The sequence below is a fragment of the Lathyrus oleraceus genome, chromosome 2 (assembly GCF_024323335.1).
Source record: "Lathyrus oleraceus cultivar Zhongwan6 chromosome 2, CAAS_Psat_ZW6_1.0, whole genome shotgun sequence".
NCBI lineage: Eukaryota > Viridiplantae > Streptophyta > Magnoliopsida > Fabales > Fabaceae > Lathyrus > Lathyrus oleraceus.
This window is the reverse complement of record NC_066580.1, coordinates 357,769,963-357,783,834: the sequence shown is the minus strand read 5'-3', so window position 1 is coordinate 357,783,834 and position 13,872 is coordinate 357,769,963. Positions and strand designations below refer to the sequence as shown.

The window sequence follows — 13,872 nt, the reverse complement described above, 5'->3', positions numbered from 1 at the left end:
CCCCACCTCTGCGCATACTCCTTAAATGTTTTACTGGTCTTCTAAGACTGATTCTATAGTTGCAACCTAGTGAGAGCCATATCTAGGTTGTATTTGCACTGTTTCAGAAATGCCTCAGATAAATCTTTCCATGATCTGATCTTATTACGTTCCAAACTCATGTACCAGTCTAGGGAATCCCCATATAGGTTGTCCTGGAAGAAGTGTATGAGCAAATCATCATTGTCAATGTATGACACTATTTTCCTACAATACATTGTCACATGGCTTCGAGGGCAACTCAAGCCCTTATATTTCGGCAAATGTGGTACTTTGAACTTCTGGGGAAGCACAACATTAGGAACCAAGAACAAATCTTTGGCATCCATGCCAACCACTGAGAAAACCTCTATAGATTTTATCCTTTCATCCAATAATTGATAGTTTGTTGGCTTAGCCGAACTAGCACCAAGGATACCCTGATAGGTAGGTCAAAGATAAGTCTACTGGTTTGGGAACTAAACAACTTGAGCAGACGTCTAAGCAGGAACAGACTGAGAAGCGTATTGATAATACATCAGAGGTGGATACGTGAAACCAGGAGGAACTGTATGAGCACCAGCATTCACATCATGAGGAAACTTTCCTCCAACTTGAACATTGAGAGCAAAAGGTGCACCTGATTATGCAAACTAGAGTGTAGGATTGACATGAACATGTGACATCATAGCAGCAGATACCCTAGGATAGGCAACACGTATCCCATAGTAAGTATTATGAATAGATTAGTATGAATTCTGAACCACATACTGAGCAGTCTGAGAAGGAATCTGGAAGTAGAGGCGTGGGCCTCGGTATTTAGTTTCAGTGTCGTCAAGGATTTAAGAAATAACCGGCCCATAAGTATGATGAATTTGACCTTGAGGAGTCTCATGGTTGTCAACTTCAACCATCTGAGGAGAAAGGTGAGTGGCCATACCCCAGGGAAAATCAACAGTATTCCTAACAGCAGGAGGGACATCAAAGGTTGGTACGACGCGAAGGAACTTTCGTTAGTGAACTGAGAAGCATAGTTAGGAGGAAACCCCCAAGGATAGGAAGCAGCATGCCTACTAGGACCAACTTGAAAGATGGGTTGGCTCACAGCCGGTTGAACCGTAGTCTCAACTGGGCTTTCAACAGCAACAGTAACATCAACAATAGTGGTAGTCAAAGTAGTAGCATTAGTGACAACAGTAGCAATAATGGGATTAGCAGAGGTAGTAGCCTTATGAGCTTGAAGGTAATCCGTTATGGCATCCATTTTACCTTGGAAGAGATCCATCTTGCCTTGGAACTGAGCCAAGTTTTCTTTGACAACAACATTCTCATGTTCGATATCAGCCATGATTTTGGACTTGTTAGCTCAGGTATATTACTGGTGGCGATTCGTCGTTGTTTCTGCTGGAGAAAGATGACGGGGTAAGCATTTTATTTTCTGTAGAGGTTATGAATGCATGAAAAGTATGCACAAAGAAAACAATTTCCATACTTCCATGGAATTCCAAGATTTTAGGATGTGCAACACAAACTAAAGCTTTTAGATTCCCTAGGAGTACCCATGCTAAAATTGATTTCCTTATGATGTCATGAAATACAACATCACAAGTCCAAAAGTCTGTCTCATCTGGATAATTTCCCATACTTCTCAACATAAGTTCAGAGTTCCGACATATCGAGGTATGAAGCGGCCTGATTTCCTGTATAAAACCCATATTCCATCACAAGGTAGGTTCTAAGACTTTATGAAGATTCTTAGAGTCACGGATACTGAGACGAAAATATCGTCCCCGCCACAAAATAACTTGTGATCCAACAATACCTTCGAGAGCATCTACACTAAGTGAGACCAAGTTTCAACTTTAAAAGCCACGAGTTTGCTAAAGATCCTCAGAGTCACAGATCCCTTTTGGAAGAATGGTTGTCAATGTAAAATAACTTACGTGCCAACGAAACTCCAAAAAGAATCTACTCTAAGTGGGGTCCTTGTATCTTCCCCCTAAGACAACTACATCTGACGAGTCAATACGAGGCTCCCTCATATCTTAGGTATACTCTCTAAGCTTGTGTATTGGGCTTCTCACTCAATAGCATCTTGAACCAATCCCCCAAGAAAAATATAACAGATATATCCAAGACAATATTATATGAAAGCAATAAAGCTTGTTATAATAATATAAAGTAAGTAACAATAGCAAAATAAACACCCAAGCAAACAAAGAAGCAAACAAAATTAGGCTCGACTCCTACTTGCAAAAGCAAGGAGTCGCCAGTTGAAGCTACGCAAAAAATACTCGAGTGCATCATATGCTTGAAGATAAAATAAAGTCTCCATCGAACTTTATTTATACCGGAAGGAAAGGGAAAACATCGGTAACACTCGGGGGAAGAGAAAAGGGTAAGGAAGTCGGTTATGCAAGGGGAATGTATTAGTATCCCTCACATCTGTTGTACTAAACATGAACCATTTTTATTGTTTTATGCTCAAATAGGTGTTATTATCTAAGGATTACTCATGAAATAATAAGGGGAGGAATTTAATAGATAGAGTGCTCAGTGAGGATTAGGGCCCTCATGCCTACGTATCCTTATAATGCAATAAGGAATTTAGAGCTCCGTAGTTCATAGAACTAATGATGGGAGATGAAACAAGTTATGATTGAAGTATGGTTTAAACCAAAGGATAATGTTGTTCAAACCCATAGGGTAGGTATGTCTGAACCAAAGAGAAAACTGACATCAAGCCAAAATAAAGGGGAAACACGACATCAAGCTAAAGATAAAGGTAAATTGACATCAAGCTAAAGGTAAGGGTAAACTGGCATCAAGACAAAGATAAATGGGTATAGGTCCAGAGAATGGACACTGGTTATTTGCCCAAAAGGTATGTATGAAGCTCAAATAAATAATGTATTTGACTCAAAGAGAAAGTATATCACACGGGGTGAATGATTGGTAGAAGATATTGAATGATGTAGTAAATAGTTAATAATGGAAATGAATGGTAGGATAGAGAGGAATAACTAATATGGGAAGAACTGAAAGATTTGGCAGAAGTGACAAAAGGGTATGTTTTGGAACCAAAAGATAATGGTGTTATTTGAGTCCATAAAGGAATGAAATTTGAACCACAGAATAAAGCAGGCATCAAGCCAAAAAGAAAGGAATTAAATGTTTATCACCAAGACAAACATCTATTGTTTCAAAGGTGGGGATTAGTTATTTGTCCTAAAAGGGTATATATGGGATCCCAAAGAAAGCATTGTATTTGGTTTCAAAGAAAGGCAATATATCACTGAGATGAATGGTTATGACTGAAGATATTGGGTAATGGATCATGAAAGATATGGATGGTGCCCTAAGGCATAATAAATAGTTAGTATGGTGAAATGGGGATCAATAATTAATATGCTCGCTAAGGGTTCAAATCCTTGTGCCTACGTATGCTCATCGTGCAATGAGAAAGTCAGAGCTCTGTAGTTCATATAACTAAGATGGAAGAAAGAAAGATATTTGATAAGGAAAGAGATATTTGGTAAGGAGTGGTGAAAAGTATAACTTGGCACCAAAAGACAATGGTATTGCAGGAATCTATAAGATAATGATATTTGAATCTAAGAGTAAAGGTGACATGAACCAATATATGGTATGGCAAAAAATAAAGGGGTTTTGCCTAACATTAGGACTTTCAAGAAAACAAAAGGGATTGTTTGTCTAAAAAACTAGGATTAACAAGACAAACAAAAGCTCTTGATTCAAAAGTAGGTATTGGTTATTGACCCAAGGGGTATATATGGAATCCAAATGAAAATGGTATTTGGTCCAAGGAAACATTATATCAATGTTGGGGAATGGGGATGATATTAGAGATATTAGGCAAAGGATCATGAGAGACATGGAGGGTTCCCTAAGGCAGAGGAATCTCTTTGATTTGATTATGATTATAAAATTTATTTTACGAGTTTAATCATTGGTACTTAGAGGGGGACGAGCATCTAACCACCAGCAAAGTACGATCAACAATAAGTATACTCGAGAGTTGAGAGGACAATTTTATCCTAACCACTCTTTTACTCTTAGAGAAATGATTTAGACTCACGTTTATTTATTAAGTGTTTTGAATGGATGTTAAGTATCGGTCCACAAGCTAGGTACGACCGACAACCCAAGGACTTGCGTGTTGTGTACAAGTATGTACACCCCACTTTACATCCAAGTTTTATTATGAAAATGGTTTGATGAATAAGAATGGATCAAAAATAAATGAGATAGGAGTAGAATAAATTGAAATGAGGATATGATGGAAATGGAATGGAGGATGAGATACTTGACATTGGATCAAGCACTCGCGTTGCAATTGATTTTATTTTATTTGGAAAACGCGTGACATTGGATCAAGTGTGATTTTTGTCCTTTTAAAAGATCGTTTATCGTTTGATTTTATCTTTTTTCAGTTGGCATGCATTGAAAGCAATAAAGGAAAGATAAACCTAAACTATTACACTTTCATGGAAGAAGGGGACATATAACCTACAATGGAGGGATGATACCAAACAATACAAAGAATAGAAATGGGATCATACAAGTTACAAAACCAAATACCATGCCTAAAACAATCAAGTGGCATGGTACTCCAAAGTATTAACAAACAATACAAAGGTAAATGAAAGGTAAAACACAGTGGTGATAATGAAAGACATTAGAGATCAAACTTGAAGCCAAATTATCTAAGTAATCTCACAAGGTAATGGAGTTAGAATGAGATCAAAGAGACTAAAATAAGCAATCAAAGTTCAACTTATGGATTCCACATGGAAAATCATCATGATAAATTGAAATGACATTTTCAATTTAACAAGAATCATCATATAATGGACATTCAAATGAGCATCAAACTAATGATAAAAAATATTAATGCTTAGCATACAAATAGATCATGGATCATGGATTAATATCAATATCAACTCATGTTAAACCTATTCAACTTTTAACAAGGTAAATGATCGCGGTGATTAACATGGTAAGCAACATGATAATTAGAACTAACTATATCAACATGACCAACATTTACAATTAAAGATCAAAGTGGAAAGTAATTAGCAAGATGAAACCTAATGGACTAAATCAAGTAAACTATACTAGTTGAATTCATACAAACCCTAAACTAGGGGGCATACAATTTATGAATTCCCAAACCCTATGGGTAGAATAGTCATGCAAAAAATTTGTGAATATGGAATTAACAATCAAGATTAATCAAAATTAATTAAAATTAACTAATACTAATTAAAATCAATATGTTAATTTCATGATGAAAAATTAAGCTAAATTTAATCTTAACCTAATTCTAATTTTATCACATATTTTATACAACAAAGCATAAAAATCAAAGATAAAAAAAATAATCAAAATAATTAATAGCAATTAACAAGTAATTACAATTAAGAATGAATTAAGGTTAATTATGGACCATGGGTGTGAAGCTGATGAGGGAGGTGTGAAAAGTAAGTTTGGGCTTCAAGCCCAAACTAAACAGAAGCCAAGCCAGGTCCAGGGGTTCAAACAAGTCTAACGTATCAAAACACCTCAACATTCCAAACACGAGCCATTCAACAAGAATGCTTTAGAAGACCTTATCAACTTTCAATCCTCACTTCTAAAATCCGTTCTCACATCTCGAAGGAGCTTCAAGAAACAACTTCGAACTTCATGCTAAAACTCAAATTAAACACTCATCCCTCAACTTCATCTCAATTTGGTGGAGACAGAAACAAGGATGACGAAATCAATTTTAAAGCGACCAACGCAGCGGACCGTGGATTGTGATGAAATTGAATCGAGGATTGAAGCAAAAGGCAAAAGGCAAAAGGAAACTCGCTGGAATCTTGATGAGTGGAGAGTTTTTTATAATATGCAGTGAAGAGTGAAAACTGATTTCTGATTCCTCTCCCCTGAATGAATAAAGCGTTTCTGATTTATAGAATTTGATTTTCAGTTATGAAATGTAAATGAAATTTCACTGAAACTCATTAGATAGTTGAAAATGCAATAATTTTATTAGAGAGGTTATGAGTGAAAGTTAGTTGTTAATTATTGATTTCGTGCATTGCACCCTTGTTAGCTTATAGTGGACTTAATTTGGTATGCTGTTATACCAAAATGCAGAGAAAGGAGTTTTTAAATTATGCAGGTTGTGTGGTTTTCCGCAGGGCAATGCTTCAGTTTGCAGCAATGGCAATGTTTGTTGTGGTTGAGTTATGCAGAGTATGTGCAGTTAACAAGGTTTTATTTGTGATGTATGTGCAGGTCATGGTTCAATTTTGCAGGGCCAAGTTCTGTTGAAGAGATGCAATGCAATGCTTGGTCTGAATTAGGGAAATGGCTTGTTGGGTGCTATTATGCAGAGTGAAGTGCAGGTCATGCTTATGTTGTGTTGAGCAGGATGTTGAATTTGGAAGGTGTTTCATTTGTGTGGTGCAGTTGACTTGGGCATTATTGGGTTTAGATTATAGGTTGTGTTATGTTGTAGTTTAGGGAATAGAAATGTAGTGGAACAATTATGGAATTTAATTTTATATGGAATGTGATGAATTGACTATGGAATTGTGAATTGAATTTGAATCTTTGAATAAAAAGTGTTCATTGTATGTTGTATAGAAATGTTAATCATGAATGGGAAGTTATTTATGGAAATGGTTTATGGTTTGTATGAACATGGTTAAAAAAGGTTTAAAGTCACTTGGTTTAAAATGAAAAAATGGTTATGGTTCATGTGGTTTATGGTTGCTTCAAGAAATTAGGGTTTCACCCTATTGATTCCATATGAAGAGCCATACCACATCCCTATGGCTTGATTCACAAGCAAACCCTAGTTTTGTTAACCCTAAACTTTGAATCCATGATGATTATTAGCAAGTGTTAACATGAATAAATGACTACAGATGATTTCTCAAGTCATAGGTTAGATGAAAAGTAAAAAGGGGAGGACAAATTTTGGAGTATGACATGTATATTCGAACAATTTCACACAAATTTAAAATGTTACAAAATTTTTTAAAGAATCCAAAATATTTAATTTTTCTTTTACAATTTTACTTCTATTAGTTAAAATGGTATTTTGGTCATTTCATGGTGCAGGGATGTCATGTTGAATTTGAGGTATGTCACATATAATTCTCAAAAGTGAGAGAAGTAGACTGCTCTGATATTGATTAGTCCAGCCCAAAAGAAAACCCAAACTAGTAGCGGTTGGGCCAAGTCTAGCCCATTCAATGTCAAGCAGCACAAAACGATGACGTTTCCTGTAACAAAGAACTTGATCAAAGTTCATCTCTTCCCCGATAAAGCTTCACGATGCCGAAAGCTCAGAACTGTGAAGTAAGGATATGCTATCCTTTTCTGAAGGTTCTCCGTAAAATTTCTGTTTTTCGTTTCAATTTGATACCCATCTTTGCTCCTAGGTTTTTTCCCGTAATTTTTTTCTAATAGAAAAATCGATTCACGTGCATTTTCTTATGCTGCAAATTTGAAAACATGACCTAGAAAATGGAAATAATCACTGGCGAAATAGTTTTTTTATTTATTTCTATATTTACTCGTCGTTGTTGATGATAGTAACACTGTAAACAATGATTGTTTGATTGAATAATTTGATGATTTCGATTGTAGAGTAACACATGATTTAGTGTTGAAGTGTTGTCAAATTGCAGCTATTGTGGCGATGTGACATAGCAGAATTTAATATAGATTTCAACTTGTAAAGAACAAGCCTTGTTTGTATTATTTGGCAAATCGGACATATGAACTAAATGGTATTACACTTACACATACAAGCCACTCATTTGAAAAGCTATGTAATATCTACATTTTGAACTCTTTAGTTGCACACGTTACGAAGTCGGGATTTAATGAAAACGTTCTTCTTGTCAGACTAAGAAGTAGCCATTTTTGTTAAAATAGCAAGGGTATTGACATAATATCCGGAACTGCAACAACAAAAATGGCTACATCTTAGTCTGACAAGGAAAATGCAGAGCTCTTACTCGTTGGAATGGAGGAGAGGATGTCATTATGCCGTGCTTTCAGCCAGAGAAAATTAGGTAAGCTATGCAATGTATGATTAAAGAAGTATTTGGAAGAAAGAAAATGAGTAAATAGATTGTTTCAGCTTGTATTAGTGAAAAATATAACTGCTATAGAAATTTGAGTGGACGGATTTCCTTACTGTTTTCCACATTGAACATTTATCATGAATCTTAGGCCCTGTTTACTTTCTGAAAAAGTTTTCATTTTTTATCTTCTTAAATATATATTCGTTTTAAATGGAAAACTCATGTAGTGAGCAATTATGATAGAAAGAAGATGGAAGGGAAGTTAGGAGGAATGTATTTTTAGTAATAATGAAAACAATGTTTTTCCATTTTCATAATTTTTTAAAAGACTAGATCTATTTAAAAAATTGTGAAATAAAATGACAAGGAAAGTATTGAATCTATATTCTCTTATGGTTATTATTTGTAATGAAAATGAAAGCAGGGTATTTGAGAAGTAAATGGACCGGAAGTGTTTCTCAATTATGAAAGGGACATTAAATTTGATTTTGTGGTTCTCGACGGTTCTAACATTGTACAAAACATTCAATGGATGTTGAAGAAACACTTCCTTGAATCTGCATCTGATATGCTATTATAGCCAGTGACTTTAATATCCATGATAGGAATGAATTCATGTTGGCTGGCATGTTAATTTTTCATTTTGATTTTCAAAAACAATGAAGTTTGACGAAAATGAATTTTTCATTATATTTTTTTGATAAAAAATGCCTTGCTTTTGGTAAATGGGCAAGTTACTTATCCTGTTTCATGCAGGTGACCAGGTAATCTAGCATACTCTTTATCGTATCAATAGGAACTAGCTTATTTTGTTTTGTGAACGATACTGTTATTATTTTTTCTGTTTTTCAGTGCAAACTATAATTGATGCTCAGCAAAACATGCACTCCAAAATCTCAAGAAAAAACTATAAAAACAAATTCCTATTAAATACTGTTTTACACAATGAGACACAGGTGTTACGAATCTATAATGCTCAACAACTGTATTTTTGTTGGTTGTGATAAGATATGTCTGTAGGGTCCAAAGACTGAATATACGATAGTTCGTTAGATTTGAATTCCTCCAAAAGATGGCATTACAAAAGAATTTCACTAGTGCAAATACATCTTTTCTTTCCCTGAATGAAATTAGAAGAAAACATTTTCTGTTGGAGGAACTGGGATCATCATCTATAATATCTTTTTAGATGATGTTGATTCATTGAATTGCTTTCCAAAACTTATGTTGCAGCTTGACTGTACAAAATACATGGCTCTCTATCACAAAACTCTTAAAACTTAAGATTGAAACAAGAGAAAAAAACCAACCAACTGTTGCGAAGAACTATTGAGAATGCAGATACAGCTCACTATGTTTCTATCCTGCTCTGCATTTCCAAGCATGGCACACTCTTCTGAATGTTACCGGCTCAGCTTAGTTTTGCTTTCTCTCCTGGTCAAGGGAACAAGATATGTTAAGCCCTGTTGTGAATAGGATCTGACCCTTTTCGCACTCTTCTTTTGCTTGATTGATTTGGATCAAGCCTGTTGTTGACATTTGCTGAACTCTTCTTTGTAGGAACAGACACATTGTTGACATTTGCTGAACTCTTCTTTGTGTTCAACAATTCCTTCTCTGGAGCTTTCAGAGTATGTTGATTCTGCAGCATTATCCTGTGCTCTTTTTGATTCTGTTTTAATGCAATTTCTAAACTTCTCAGGCCTGAGACTTCGTTTGGTTGAATAGATATTAAGAACCCGACAAAGAGAAGAAGAATCATTCTAGAAGGATGGAACACCATATTTGCTTAACTCTAAAACAAGAAATAGAAGGTATGTTCTTTCTGTTTAGAGTGACACAAGACAAGAGAGTAAGCACCTATCTGCTAGTACTATCTGTTTTCTTATGGTCCATTCCTGTAGATATAAGCTTGTTATATATGTCCCACTAGATTTGGAGAGAGGCTTTAAAGCTTAAAGCAGATGGGACCTACATACAAGAATTTTAGATTCATCTCGAATCAGAAGCCTGAGATTTTAACTAATTAAGGCTGTTATTTAAGAATCTGACAAGAATGAATAAAGGGGTTGGGATAATATCCTTGAGAGGCCAAGTATCTTTTCTTTCATTTCTTTCCCTACACATCTATCATATCATATGTATGCTTTTTTCAATAAAAGAAGCCAAACCTAGTCTCTTGGACCCTAGGCTAACTTGCCACATCACACTTCTATACTTGTGTACATGGATAAATATATTTTACATTCTTGATTACAAGGGGAAATATAACATGTTTCTTTAATATCAAGTATAGGTTGATTTTTTTATTAAAAAAACGGTTATATTGCATAAAAAAAAGAATGTAATATCTAGGATGAAAAATTCTGAAATTTCATTTTGGTGACTCTATATCATATGGTATAGTCAAATACTTTTACATTATTTTTTTCCGGTAGAAACTGGGTATCCTCTGCGTGCAACTGCAAAAATTAATCCCTAGAGTAGGGCTCTCAAGAAAATTTAACACTGCTGCGTGCCCAAAGCTGACTAGGTTCGAACCCAGAACCTCTGGTTAAACTGGAAGAGATCTCTTACCATCTCATCCAAGTAGTCGAGGGTTTAACTTTTACAGCCAAAATATTTTTCATTTTGAAATTTCTGAATTGATTCCATAATAAAATTCAGGTCTTGAATGGGGTTAATATGGTAAAGTACCATTTCTTTGTGATTAAGAAAGGGCTTATTAAGCATTAGTTGCTTTTAATTGGAATGAGGAAGCAGACAAAAAAATGGGCCACCCAGAAGATTGAGATTAAAACAGTGCAAGAAGCTCATATAAAGAATATAAATGTGGGAATAGAACAGTCCCCAAAAGAAACAAACTATTGCTTTATGCACTTTACTAACTTCTAAGATCTCCCCTTGTTGGCTTTAGAATTCCAAGCTCTCTTCCCAAGTTAACAAAAATGAAACAGTACTACTTGTTTTATTGGGCTTAATGTGTATCTTTATGCTTTGTTCTACTTTTAGATGGGTTGCCAAGCCATATTTGTCCCTTCCAAAATTTCATGCCCTCTCTCTTCCTTATTTTACTTTCTTTTTTAACTCAAAATATCACATGCAGCTTGGAACTGTCCAAAGCATAAATTCCTCACTTTATCACAACTAGGTGACATCGGTTCTTAAGATGAAGGGTGACTAGTCATAGTTCTAGTGAAACAAACAGCCACTGCTTAAACAATTTATGTTCTCTCTCTCTCTCTTTTCTTTTTTTGATTTTTGGTTTTTGTTTGTTACTTTTTTATCATCCAATTAAAGTGAGAGTTGGTGTGACTTGTTGCTTTCTATTTTTTTTTTCATTTTTCATCCTAACGTTTGAAACTTCCTTTTGAGTGTCACCTTGTTGCAAACCACATCCCCTTAAAGAATATGCTTTTATTCTCCATCTGAATAGTTGTTTACTTGCACTTGTATCATAACATGTTGTGACATGCCAAGGCAGGTTAACCAAATTTTTGAAGTATGGTTCTAGATAGAACGTTATGATAAAAGTTGATTCATGTAGCTGATCACATTTAATGGGATAAGACTTGGTTGTTATTGTTGTTGTTATAATTTGTAAGTAGCTCTGTAAGCGTTCTGTATGCCTTAAGATCTGCTCTGACCATAATGTTCTTTCAGAACCCAACTCACATAAACTTTCTATAACCAAAAAATAACATGTGACATTCTAATGTTGGAAAGCATTGATACTAAATTGTGTGTTGTACATATGACAATGGTGTTCGGACAAGTAGTGTTCTTTGCTCGATGAAAATTTGGTCCATATGCGAATATTATGCTATCAAAATTTTAAATTTAGCATATCAATCAAGTAAAAATACTTCAAATTAGGAGCTGAATTCAATGCAATTAGTCCCACAAGTTCAAAGAGAGCTGGTTGCAGAATATGCATAGGTCTTTTACACCCCACACAAACCCTAAAATAAAATAAAAACAGGCTTCTTTTATTTAAATAAAAGATATTTTGAATGTTGTGTTTTATTTTTCTTGTAGTCTTTTCTTACATGGTTTCTGAGGGGATCCTAGTGGCTTCACTTTTTATTTTCTTCTTTTGACTGGAAACTGTTTAATTAGAAGGTTTTTGGGAATAATCAAATTCTCACCACTGTGTTCTAAAAAAGTCTTATTGATCCAAGGGATACCTATTAATTTACATATGATATATAGATATCAAATCATGTTACTGTTCAGATACTTTTGCCAAATTAGGAAATATTAAAACACAGAGTGGGACCTTATGATTAAGTGCAACAATGAGAGGTTAACTTGTTTTATAAGTTTGTTTTCTGTTAAAGAATAAAACCAAACCCTATCCATTCTAAAAACATGGTGGAGCCCACTTCCTCTGTTAATAATTTTTTTGTCCATACAGTAAGTAACATATTAACAAAGGTGAAAATTTTGCACACAATGGCTTTCATAGATTCTCAAGACTGGTCTTAAAGTTGAATGATCTTTGGGAATTTGTTTTGAATCAAAGTGTGACCCATAATGCTAAGCATGAAGAAGGTCTTGGTAAAATGAGCACTGACTGAACTAGGCCACCCCCACAACTTTGAAAGAGAAAAAAAAAGAAGAATTGCAAAGCAAATTAAAGAAGATAAAAGCAAAAACAAAAGAATTGTAATTGTTACGTTTGTATCCTCTATTTTGAATAGTAGTTGTTTTCCTTAGTTATTTGCTTTATTTTATAGTTTTGTTCTTTGATATGGATGACAAGTTCAATGATATTAAATGGATAAAGTTTTATGAAAATGATGTTATTTACAATTAAGAAAATGATTCCATTATCATTTGATTGATTTTTTTTTTACCTTTTTTTCTCAGCAAAATCATTACTATTCTTTTAAAATTCTTTTTCAATATAAATTAAAGTAACCATTAAATCAATGTTGTCACATAGTAAATATAAAAAAATTATTTTTTAGATTTATTGAATAATCAATATATTGAATCTAAAATTTTTCTTTATAAATGCGACAATTATAAAGATGACATGAAAAACAACTTACTCACAAACCAAAAAAAAATTGAAAAAAAAAAAAGGAAATATAACCAAACTAAAGATAATGGGGGCAAATCAAAACCCTTGAAAAAGAAAGATAACTAACACTATCATACTTGTATCCCATAATTTAACCTATAAGTTATCTAAACATAAAAAAAAAACTATATCATGTTGCAAAATTGAGGAGTTTTCAATGTTTTTATAGAAATAAATTTATATCATTACATTATTTTAAAAAAAAATGTTAGATCATTATAAATAAGTGTGAGAGAAAAGTTGTTAGGAAGAAAACTTAAGTGTACTAAGCACACTCTTCACCATAGGCCCAATGAAAAAAGGGTTCAATTTTTACATGTTCATGCTAGACTCGTAGCTTTTGTCAACCTATTTTTTTCTCTAGATCTAAAAAAAATATATGATAGGGGTGTTTTTCTCACCCTTATTGGTGAAGAACCATCCTGATAAAATCCAAGTAAATCTTCGGAGGTATTTATTATACACTAAAACACATGCTAAGTGAAACATATCTTCATTTTTTCAAAAATTAGTTCGGAAGTGTAACTCCGAACACACTCATTCAATGATTTTGTTTATTTTTTAACTTAGTGACTAATTCGAAAGTTCAGTTTCGAATTTGTCCAACGGAAATTTGAAAAAAAAAAACTATTTGCATGTATTTTATAACTTAAT

General features: G+C 34.0%; 1 long non-coding RNA gene across 17 annotated transcripts; it reads left to right on the top strand.

Annotated features, from left to right (window-relative positions):
* The first annotated feature begins 7,160 nt into the window (after window positions 1-7,160).
* Window positions 7,161-11,845, top strand: LOC127119518 (uncharacterized). Of its 17 annotated transcripts, none has more exons than XR_007802861.1 (3): window positions 7,161-7,395; window positions 7,728-7,829; window positions 8,052-11,845. It is a non-coding gene; the product is annotated as an uncharacterized LOC127119518 (long non-coding RNA). The 17 variants fall into 17 exon arrangements; XR_007802858.1 differs by having other exon boundaries at window positions 7,948-11,845; XR_007802856.1 differs by having other exon boundaries at window positions 7,687-7,829; window positions 7,948-11,845.
* Window positions 11,846-13,872: the final 2,027 nt, after the last annotated feature.